The following is a 12827-nucleotide window of genomic DNA, read 5'->3' on the forward strand; positions in this document are numbered from 1 at the left end:
CCATTCTCTGCCCCAACTGAAGGGGTGTCAATACCGTGCCACAGATAAGGACAGCCTGTGAGTGACCCCTATCTGGTGGGTACTCAACGAGAACGGTGGGAACCCTAAACTGACGGGTTAAGCCACCTCATCAACCATAATCTGATGGGTTAAGATGTCTCAACCTACGCTGGCTACGTAGTTCTAGAACACAAGGATGACTACTAAGAATCGCACCCTGAAATGGCAGGTGAGTTCCCATCCTTGGGTTCACTCAGTGCTAACCTCTACTCCTATATGAAGGGACTAGACATGAATAACTGACTGTGCATGGCTTAATGTTGCTGAATTCTATTTACTGGCAGAATGTTACTGATATATAATAACTGACTAAGATCATAAGGTTTTCCTGAGGCACATGACTGACTGAAGTCTACGGAATCATTGCTTGAGTTTGGATATCGTGAAACATGACATGGCTCTAGGCACATAGCTATTGCTTTTGGGTACAAGTACCCCTAGGACTTGATAGGAGGAAATTGACACACATGACATGACCTGATCACAAGATTTGAGTCCATAATTCATAATATTATAAGTAAGGCTTTCTTAATAAGAATGATTCTCAACAAACTATCACATGATCGGGAATGCACACAACATGTATATACTTGCATGCTTCAATAACATGGTCATTCCATATCGCAACAATATCATGAGCATCTTGTATAACTTCTTCAATTCAAGACAATAGCACGGGGATCACGTTGAACATAAACTTAGAACATGGAATTTTCATTTAGGACTTATTATGTCATAAAAGCATGATTTCTATTCCCTTAGGTATTTTCACAAACACCTTACATGGACATCTTAGGAATAGGTGGATTCATCTAGATTACAAATATTCAACCGCCAATTTCACTTATTTATACGTTATATACCACCATATCATCACAATAAACATACAAAGATCCCATCTTAGGCATCATCAAACTCCAACCATATGAACATCAACCACCAACAACATAAACATCATGATACAAAATTTAGAAGATGGTTCTTGAGCTTCATGGATAAAAGGAGTCCATGAATCAAATCACGCATACCTTAGAAGGAAGATTCTTGATGATTGACAGAGGAATTTTCTTAAAATAGGATCTTCAATCTTAGTTACACAACCATAGTTTTTTTTATCTTGTAGTGCTCTTGGATGATGAACTTTGAGATGATAATAGGGTTATAATATGTTTAGAAGCTATATATTGTGTAGGGTTAAGTTTAGGGATGTGTAAGGAGTGTTAAAAGACTTAATTAACCTTAAAATAACTCAAAACGGAGTGTTTTTGGAACCTGGAACTGACTTAGGTGGCTTCCAACTGATTGCCTAAGCTAGGTTGGGTGGCGCCTAACCAATCGCCTATGTTTGGTTGGGTGGCGCCTAACCAATCGCCTATCCTTACTATCTCTCACGAAAATGGGCATAACTTTTCCCTCGGGTATTGGATTAAGGGCAAATTGGTATCGTCTGAAAGCTAATTCAATTCTATATAATCTAGTGGGTTTAAATCAGCCAAAATACCACATTAACATCAAGTTATACTAGTTCAAAGATGACCCTTGTACAATCAAACACTAAAACCTGATGGATTCAAAAACTCTTAGCTTGTATTACCTTAAGTGACTTATATGAACATACTTAATGCATCATAAGCTGTCCTATCACTAGGATATTCATTGTCAGTCATGTACTCAAGTATGAATCATAGGACAGGAGATTTCATATGTAGGAATACTTATTCACTTCCTATCTTAGAAACATACGGGGTATTACATAAATGTGGTACCTGATGCCCTTAGAAGGTTGTCAATGGGTATCCTTTCTCATGTTGATGAAGGGAAAAAAGAGATGGTGAAGGATATTCACCGACTTGCAAATCTTGGAGTGCGACTGTTAGATTGTGAAGATGGAGGGGTAGTTGTTCACGAGATATCTAAATCATCCCTTTGTGCGGAAGTTAAAGATAAGAAGATTAAAGATCCCATCTTGATGTAGATCAAGAAAGATGTGGGTCAACAAAAAGTGATGTCCTTTTAAATTGGTGGTGGTGGTATTTTGAGATATCAGGGTATATTGTGTGTGCCAGATGTAGATGGTCTACGGAAAAAAATCCTTGATGAAGTTTACACTTTGAGGTATGTTGTTCACCCAGGCTCTACCAAGATGTATCATGATCGAAAAACCATTTATTCGTGGAATAATATAAAGCGCAATATGGCTAACTATGTTGCCAAGTGTTTGAACTATTAACCAGTTAAGGTAGAGAATATAAGTCCTGGTGGTACTTCCTAAGAGATTGATTTTCCTTTATGGAAATAGGAAATGATCAATATGGATTTCTATACGGGACTTACGAGGTCCCAAAATCTATATGATTCTATTTGGGTAATTGTTGATCGGCTGACCAAGTCAGCTCATTTTCTACCTGTGAGGACCAACTTTTTGGGAAATGATTATGCTAAGCTATACATTGAGGAGTTAGTCTTTTTGCATAGGGCACCTGTATCCTTCATATCTGACAGAGGTACGTAATTCTCTTCACAATTTTGGAGGGTTTTTCAAAGGGGTTTAGGTACCCAAGTGAACCTAAGTACCGCTTTCTACCCTCAGACTAATGGGAAAGCTGAGTGGACTATTCAGACCCTTGAGGATACATTGAGGGCTTGTGTAATTGACTTCAAAGGTGATGGGTAGATCACGTACTGTTAATAGAGTTCTCTTATAATAACAACTACCATGCCAGTATTAAGATGGCTCCATTTGAAGCTTTGTATGGGAGAAGATGTAGATCACCAATAGGGTGGTATGAAGTAGGTTAGACTCAGTTGTTCAGGCTGAATCTTGTTCATCAGCCGATGGAGGACGTGAAAATTATTAGAGAACGACTTAAAATAGCCCAGAGTAGACAAAAGTCCTATACCGATGTTACGAGAAGAGACTTAGAGTTTGAGGTTGGTGATTAGGTGTTTCTTAAAGTCTCCCCTATGAAGGGAGTTATGCGATTTAGGAAGAAAGGTAAGTTGAGTCCTCTGTATATAGGGTCATACCATATTTTGAGAAGGATAAGTGAGGTTGCATATGAGTTATATGCTAGCAAGTTTAGGTTCTGTTCATCCGGTATTTCACATATCCATGTTGAAGAAATATATTGGACACCATTCATTAGTATTGCCTGTAGAGGAGGTCAAAGCAAAAAACTCCTTATCCTATGAAAAAGACCCCGTGGCAGTCTTGGATCGCCAATTTAGGAAACTGAGTAGCAAAGAAATAGCCTCGGTGAAAGTGTTATGGAAAAATTAGAACGTTGAGGAAGCAACTTTGGAATCAAAAAATGACATGAGAGATAGATGCCCAGACTTATTTGATCCGGTGAATGATGAAATGAAAGGTACAATCCTTGTCCTATTCTTTTATGGCCTTAGTATACTTAAAATTGTTCTTGTCTATGTTTCGTGTCCTCACTCGGGGACGAATGTCCCAAAGGGGGAATAACATAACACCCCCCAAAAATTGTCCATACATTACCTTGTGGTAATATGCTCTTAGAGTTAAAATGACTAGAATTGTGTCAAAGAAACTTAGTCTCATTTTTGACTTCCAAATTGAGTAAATTATAAATCATATATAATTTTATTAATTTTAACTTTTTATATGATGGAAAATCGAATGATCTTTTCGTTGATATAAGATTCGCCCAAATTTGATACTCGGGCAAGAAGTTATGGCTAATTTAAGTTCTAGTCGTAAAACCCGTCTTTTTTGTGTTTGGCGTGTCACAGAGGGGGCCTATTTAGAAATTGTCAAATTCTAGTAGCATAGCGCAATTGTGGCGCGTCACACTGAAGTTTCAGGTCCCAACCAGTGGGACAATGCGATGGCTCTGCGTCTTGGTGACCTTAAGAATCCCATTCATCAATTTCCAGTGAGCCACCATGATTATGGCGCATCGCGGTGGCCCATGAAATCAGGCTCCCAGTTATATTTTTATTCCATCTCATTAAGGGTACATTAGGTAATTTCCACCCTCTTATCAGCTTAAACATGGGATTTTAATCCCAAATGACCCCATTATTGATATTTTCATCAAAAACCATCAAGAACACCCCTTAGGGTTTCAAACAAGAAAACCCAAACAACTCAAGATTCAATCGTGGATTTTTAAAATTGATTGAAGTTTTGGAATCCTCAAGCCGTGGGCATCAAGAATCACCCTTTAATTTCTTAAATAGAGGTATATGGAACTTATCCTAAAAGCCTATATGGGCTTAAAACCATTAGAGCATGATTTTTAAGATTTTAATGGCAGATCCCATATAGCCCATGGGATTACAGATTATAGGGTACATACCTAGTGCAGAAGTAAGACAAAGAGTGTAACAGATTTTAGATGTTTTCGTAGAGTCTTTTAAAATGCCCATGTGATTTCTTACTATATGATATGTTTATGAACTGATTTAAATTGCTCTCATATATGTTGAATAGAAATGATTATTTTGGATTATCTCTGCGTACCAGTAGATCTGTATTGACCCCTCTCCCTTACCTCTCAGGTTCTGAGGCTCAATCTAGGGGTCTAAATAAGCAGTAGATAATTCAGATAGCAGATCAGATTATGTAGTGGTGAGCCTTCTCTATTCCAGAAGGCCTACCCCTTTCAGATTTTGTCATCTATTACAGTTTTGGTCTACTGGGGGCCTTGTCCCATTTTTCAGATAGTAGTCAGATATTCATGTAGTAGAGATTTCACAGACTCTTCTAGATATTGTTAGTGATTTTTGGATTTCATTCCTTATTGAACTTAATCCAGAGTATGACCATGTTTTCGTATCAAATTATATTTTCGTATCTTCTTTTATTATGTGAATGTTATGCATGATTACCAGATAGAGTAGGACGCTCGGGCCTTCTTCGTTTGGGATGTCTATCATGGACAAGCCCTAGTTCGGGTCGTGACATGAAAGCACTAAAATCCAACATCAAATACAACAACAGTTGCTTGAAACCATACAATCATCCCTTGTAAAAGATGTAAAATGTTTCGTCAAAAGCCAGAACATAAGGGTACGCATAGGCTCGGCTATATATTTTGTGGTCTGAAGTAGCTGGTTATTCGCACTATTATTGATCTTGTTATTATCTTTGTTATGATAATTATTATGCTAGCTTATGAGATATTGGTCATTCATCCGATATCGAGAATTTAGGTATGTTTTTGGCCTCTTCTATTTGATGATAGTATTATTGTACATGATTATATTATGTTTAGCCATATGGATTGGAAACCTTAAGTATGGTAGTATTGAATCCTGATAGTATTAGGATGAGGTCTTAGAATGAGGATATGATAATCTAGACTACTTTTTGAGATGACCTCATGTTTACGTGTATGTATATATGTATCTAGCTACATGAAGCTATGGAACTACCGTATATTGCTTCCCTCGCTTATTCATATTGAATATTAATTTCTTGACCTTGTATATTGCTATGTATCTTTCTTTCACTCTTCATTCGTATATTGGCCTAGGCTATACGATATAGTATTGACGTCTGATGAATATGGCTGGAATAGGATAGTTCACCTTGATACTTCCTTAGTCTTGTTATGTTATACTCTTGGATGTGAATATGATAGTTGTCCCTTATTATTCTTATTGACTTGTTATATAATCTCTACACTCTTGGGTGTAGTTTCCATTCTATTTATATGTAGCTTTATCTTGGGAGCTCAGTTGGCAGTTGCCTACTGAGTACCAAATCGTTTCGTACTCATACTACACTTTTCAGCCTGCAGTTCATAGTACGGGTTATCGCCTTTGATTGTGAGCAGCCATGGTTAAGAGACTTAGAGTGAACTCCTAATATTTGGAGTATTAGTCATCCCTCTCTTTAAAATAGACTAGTCTCTATATATAATGTAGGGATAAGTTATATTGATGTATTTATTTGTACCTCACTTTGAAATCTTATTATTGTAGAAGATCTGGTACTGATACCACCATGTAACGAGATTTCATTATGTATTTGACTCTCTTATCTCATCTATTCCACAATTATTTTTATATATAATAGGGTAGTCCATTACTAGCTATTCCAGACTGTGGGTTGGCTTTCCTAGTGGTGGGTTATAGTAGTCACCATCATGACTTAAAAAATTGGGTCATGACAATTAAATGATTTTATATTTAGTAGATGTGTCAAAACTTAAGGAATGAGAAATATTTTGACACATCTATTAAAAATAAAATATCTGAAAGTTATGATGAAAAAATGGTGCGGAACATAAAATAGCTTCTCTAGTAACTTATCGATGAGAATGGAGAAAAAGAAGACTTAGGAAGTGGTAAAAACTGAATATGTCTAGCCTAATAGTGACAAATGCTAGCGCTTATTGGAATAAAAGTAAGAAAAGAGATAATAATCTATTTCCACCTTGACTATACACGAAAAGGTTGAGACACACCCGAACTTTGGGAGGTTCCTATTACCCCCTGAACTAATTAAAACCATATTTTTGACAACCTTAGTGCCTACGTGGAACATGCATGGCACAACACACTGAAGGGTCCACTTAGGCACAAGTGTGTGCCATGTATGTGCCACGTAGTCATTAAGGTTGTCAAAATATTATTTTAATTAGTCCAGGGGGTAATAAGACCATCTTAGTGTCTCAGACTTTTCGCGTATAGTTCAAGGTGGAAATAGAACATTTTTCCTAAAAAACTCTAGCTTAGTATTAAATTATCAAAATATTTAACTGTAAACTTAAACTTAATGCTCATAAAGATTTTGAACATGATAATCTTACTGAGAAATGTTATATAAAGACATACCAAATATGGAAGACATTAATATCGTAAAGGAGGACAAAAGCTTTAGATGTAAACTGGTTTCTACCTCTTTGACCTAAATTCCCATTACCGCAGCCGCAATGAGGAAATTATAGAAAATATGTGGTAACCCTAGTGGGAGAAGGGAGGACCCATTAATAGAAATTAAGACTTAATTTTGTACTTTCATCAAATACCAGTGTACAGATGAGATCTAATATTTATTAAATATTTATGGGCCTTACATTGATTAGATCAATAATCCTTTTACATTCTCTCAATTGGCAGTGACATAAATATTAGTTGCGTATAAATAAATCTCTTCTATAATGTTATTAAACATATCACTATATGACAAACCACTAAGGTAAGTTATATATGTGGACAAAATTGAGCTAGAAAATATGACAACATCATAAATGCATTAATTATTAGTTCAATCAAGACCAATTTTTTGAACATGTTCTAACCATCTAGCAATCAAACGATTAAGTGTCAAATGGTGGACAATGTTACATCAATTATGATAATGCTTGATCAGAAATTAGATTATCTTTTTTCGACGATAGAGAGTTGTTCGGATGGTAAGCAACTATCATGAACCGAACCGAGGCCTTGTCCATGATGAGCATCCTAAAACATGAATGCCCAGACACCCTTATATCTTAATATCATATACACCATTCATATCTAAATAAGAAAATATGGAAATTATAGCAAGACAGAATCATGGACAGAAATCTGATATGAATTTAGCAATGAATAACGAAATCCAAAACTAACTTGCAACATCTGCAAACCATCTACGAAATCTCTATTACATACTCTCTAACACAATTAGAAAGTTGGGACAAGGCCCCCAGTAAACCAGAACCATAACCACTAATAATTGTCTGAAAATAAACAGGCCTTTCGGAATATAGAAGGCTCACCAACTTGACACTGCAACCCTGTCTGATGAAATCTACTGCTTATCTAGACCCCTAGACTGAGCCTTAGAACTTGAGAGGTACAGGGGAGGGGGTCAATACAATGTACTGGTACGAAAATTAATCCAAATTAAAACTTTTATATAAGTAAAATAGTAGAGAGCAAGTTCTTAAAACATCATGCATAAAAAGTTCTCAAAACACAAGGGCATTTTTCTGAAAATCATAAATCATTCTTGTCAATGCAATGTCTATTCTTTGTATTACTTTTGAGTTAGGTGGCACTCCCCTACAACTCTGATATTTCACGGGCTATATGGAATCTGCCATTGACTCGGTCGGGAAGCCCCCAACCCATGTATGCCGCAAGGGTTAGAGTCTCTGATTTTGATACACCACATGACACTAGGCCAGTGTAATATAATATACCTCGATCGACAAATCATGATATTGGGCAATGAGTTATATGAACACGTGCCCTCTTAAGGGAACCACCAAACATCTCTTTCTACCTTATTTTAGCCTTTTCTAAACATGCATCATTCTGAAATTCTAAAACATGAAAGTCTAATTTCTGTATATGTCTTTGTCTGTTATGGCATTGTCTGAGTTGATATCATCATAGCAAGACTTGAAAGTCGTTATTCTGAGCCATATATGATTATTTCATTCTAAAACAATGTTCAAGCCACTTTATCATGCATATAGTGTTAGAAGAGTCATATCTTAAATCATAAGTCAAAAATCATGCAAAGGCTTTCCATTTATTCAACAATTTCAATAAGTAGTGGCCAACTTCTCAAAAACATTCCTGAAGTTTGTTTGTTTATCAATCTCAACATTTAGTATCATTAAAGCATTCCTCTCTCCCATTCTTAAACATCATGAACTTCACTTAAAATAAATAGTATCTTGAATCATTCTGTAAACCATGAAATGTAAGGATTCATAACTTGTAAATCAAATAAGAAAGTAATGGGAGAGGGAGATTATATGTTTCATACTCTCTATTCACAATTCACGGTTTTCAATGCATACGTACATATATTCACTTCAAATCAATTTGGGGGAAGGCCTAAAGACCAAAACAATACCATCAAAACTTCTAAAATACGAATTTATTCATAAATTCGAAAACCCTTTTCTTTAAAACATGATTTCTATGCCCATGAGATTTTAGGAAAACCACGCATACCTCGATTGTGAACAATAATGGCTTATTCTTGAAGCCTACGGTTTGGGGATTCCAAATCTCCGATCAATTTTGAAAACCCATGGTTGAGTCTTGAGTTTCTTGGAGGAGAGGTATATGAACTATGGTTTTTGTTTTCAGGGAAATCTTGAGAATGTCGTATATTATTCTTGTAGAGATTTTAATCTCCTCTTTGGACGTTTTAAGAGACTTGGAAAAAGTTCAAATGACCTTTGTTAACTTATGAACGAAACAGGAAAAATTTAAACAGGGAACCCGATCTAATGGGCTACCGCAATGCGCCACTATCGCGGTGGCTCACTGGAAATTGATGAATGGGAATTTGGCCCACTCCACGATGCGCCACCATCATGGAGTCTTAACAGAAATTGACCATCATCATTTCTACCCTCTCCGCGATGCGCCAAGGAAAGGAATGACGGTGTTTTATGACTAGGACTTAAATTAACCATAACTCCTTCATCGAGTGTCTGTTTTGGACGACTCTTGGGTCGACGATAAACTTATTCGATCATCTACGTAATGAAAATTTGAAATCTAAGGAGTTCCACAGGTATATAAGTATAAATCATTCTAGAAGCCAATGCTTGATACTTTAAGAACAAAAATTTTTCTAGGAAAAACTTTTGGGCGTTACAATATCCCCCCATGCGAACATTCATCACTGAATGTTGACGCGGGACATAAACAAGCATAATTTCAAGCTTACTATGGCCTAGAAAGAATAATTCAAGGATTGTACCTTCCATTTCATCATCCACTGGATCAAAAAGGTTTAGGTATCTAGCTCTCATGTCAACTTCTGATTCCCAAGTTGCTTCTTCAATTTTCTAGTTTCTCCACAGCACTTTAACTGAGGCTATATCTTTGCTCCTCAATCTTCTAACTTGGCGATCCAAAATTTCTACAGGCTCTTCTTCATAGGATAAGGAGTCTGTCACTTTGATTTTTTCGACAGGAAACACTAAAGAATGGTCTCCAATACACTTCTTCAACATAGATATATGAAACACCGGATGAATAAAACCTAAACTGGCAGACAATTCTAACTCATACACAACTCCACCTATCCTTATCACTATATGGTATAGCCCTACATAGCAAGGAATCACCTTACCTTTCTTCCCGAATCGCACGACTCTCTTCATGGGAGAAACCTTGAGAAACACCCAATCTCTAACCTCAAACTCTAGATCTCTTCTCCTAACATCGACGTAGTAATTTTGATGACTTTGAGCTATCTTAAGTCATTCTCTAAAGACTTCCATATCTTCCCTTTCCTGATGAACAAGATTACGCCCAAACATCTGTATCTCACCTACTTCATACCATCCTATCGGAGACCTACATCTTCTCCCATACAATGCCTTGAATGGTGCCCTCTTAATACTAGAATAGTAACTGTTATTATATGCGAACTTTATCAATGGTGAGTGCTCTACCAAACTACTTTTAAAATCAATCATACAGGCCCTTAAAATGTCCTCAAGGGTCTAGATGGTGCGCTCATCTTGTCCGTCTATCTGAGGGTGGAAAGTCGTGCTCAAATTCACTTGGGTGCCTAAACCCTTTTGAAATAATCTCCAAAACTATGAAGAAAACTATGTACCTCGTTCAGATATGATGGACACAGGTTCCCCATGCAAATGAACTATTTCTGCAATGAACGGCTTGGCATAATCCTCTCTCGAATAATTTGTCCTGACAGGTAGAAAGTGAGCTGACTTTGTCAGCCTATCTACAATCACCCAAATGGAATCATATTGGTTTCGGGACATCGGAAGTCCTATAATGAAGTCCATATTAATCATCTCCCACTTCCACAAAGGCAAAGCTATCTCTGGACAAGAACCACCTGACCTCATATGTTCCACTTTAACTTGTTGACAATTCACACACTTGGCAATATAGTTAGTCATATCACGCTTCATATTATTCCGCTAGTAAATGGTTTTCAAATCATGATACATCTCAGTAGACCCAGGGTGAACAACATACCTCGACGTGTGAGCTTTATCAAGGATTATCTTCCTCAGACCATTTACGTCTGGCACACACAACCTACCCTGGTATCTCAAAATACCATCACCATAAATTTCAAATAACACTACCTTTTATTGACCCACATTTTCCTTGATCTGCATCAGGATGGGATCTTCAACCCGCTTTTCTTAAACTTCTTCATAAAGGAAAGATTTAGCTATCTCATGAACATCCACTCTTTCATCTTCGGAATCCAAAAGTCGAACTCCTAGATTTGCAAGTCGGTGAATATCCTTCACCATCTCCCTTTTTTATTTCCCCATATGAGAAAGACTGCCTATAGATAACCTGCTGAGGGCGTCGGCTACCATATTTGCCTTGCTTGGACGATAGTGCAGGCTCATGTCATAGTCTTTTAAAAGTTCCAACCATCGCCTCTGCCTGAGATTCAATTCTTTTTGTGAGAAAACATATTGTAAACTTTTGTGGTTAGAAAATATATCAGCATATACCCCATACAAATAGTGCTGCCAGATCTTAAGTGAAAAAACCACAACCGCTAACTCCAAGTCATGAGTAGGGTAGTTCTGCTCATGCACCTTCAACTGCCTAGATGCATAAAGCCACTACCTTACTGTACTGCTTAAGAAAACACCCAAGTCCCATTCGGGACACATCACAATATACAACAAAACCTTTTGTACCCTCAAGAAGAGTCAAAATAAGAGGAGTATTTAACTTGTCTTTCAACTTCTCAAAACTATTCTCACAAGACTCAAACCACGAACACGTCACCTTCTTCTGAGTCAACTTAGTAAGTGGTGCAACTATGGAAGAATAACTCTCTACAAACCTTTTGTAATAACCAACAAAACCCAAGAAGCTCCGAATATCGATTGTAGTCATAGGTTTGGGCCATTTTCTCACTGCCTCAACCTTTTGGGGATCAACCTTAATCCCCTCACTAGACACAATATGCGCCAAGAAAGAAATAGCATTTAACCATAATTCACATTTAGAGAACTTTGCATACAACCTATGATCTTTGAGAGTCTAGAGGATAATTTAGAGGTGATTGGCATGGTTCTCCTCACTTTTGGAATAAATCAAGATATCATCAATGAAAGCTATGACAAATAAGTCTAGAAACTGTCAAAAATCCTACTTATTAGGTCCATGAAGGCTGTAGGGTCGTTAGTCAACTCGAAGGACATGACTAGGAATTCATAATGACCATATCTGGTTCGGAAAGCTATCTTGGCTCAATTTATGAAAAATACTTAGCACCCTGAAGTCGGTCAAATAGATCATCAATCCTAGGAAGTGGATACTTATTTTTTATAGTGACCTTGTTTAACTAATGGTAATATATGCACATACGCAGGGAACCATCTTTCTTTCGCACGAAAAGTACAGGTGCACCCTAGGAAGAAATACTAGGACTGATGAAACCTTTATCTAGGAGGTATGCTAGCTGCTCTTTCACCTCTGCTGGAGCCATTCCATATGGTAGAATAGAGATGGGATGGGTGTCTGGCAACATATCTATGCCAAAATCTATCTCCCTATCAAGTGATATTCCTGGGAGATCATCTAGAAAGACTTTTGGGAATACATTTACCACAGGGACAAACTGAAGAGGAAGACTTTCGGTGTTACAATATTTAACCCGAATAAGATGATACAAGCAACCTTTGGAAATGAGTTTACAGGCCCTGAGATAAGATATAAAATGCCCTCTAGGTGCTAAATAGTTCCCTTCTTATTTTATTGTCGGCTCATCCAGAAAAGTAAAAGTAACCTTTCAAGCTCTATAGTCTAGTATGGCATAA

This window comes from Capsicum annuum, unplaced genomic scaffold (assembly GCF_002878395.1).
Source record: "Capsicum annuum cultivar UCD-10X-F1 unplaced genomic scaffold, UCD10Xv1.1 ctg2586, whole genome shotgun sequence".
NCBI lineage: Eukaryota > Viridiplantae > Streptophyta > Magnoliopsida > Solanales > Solanaceae > Capsicum > Capsicum annuum.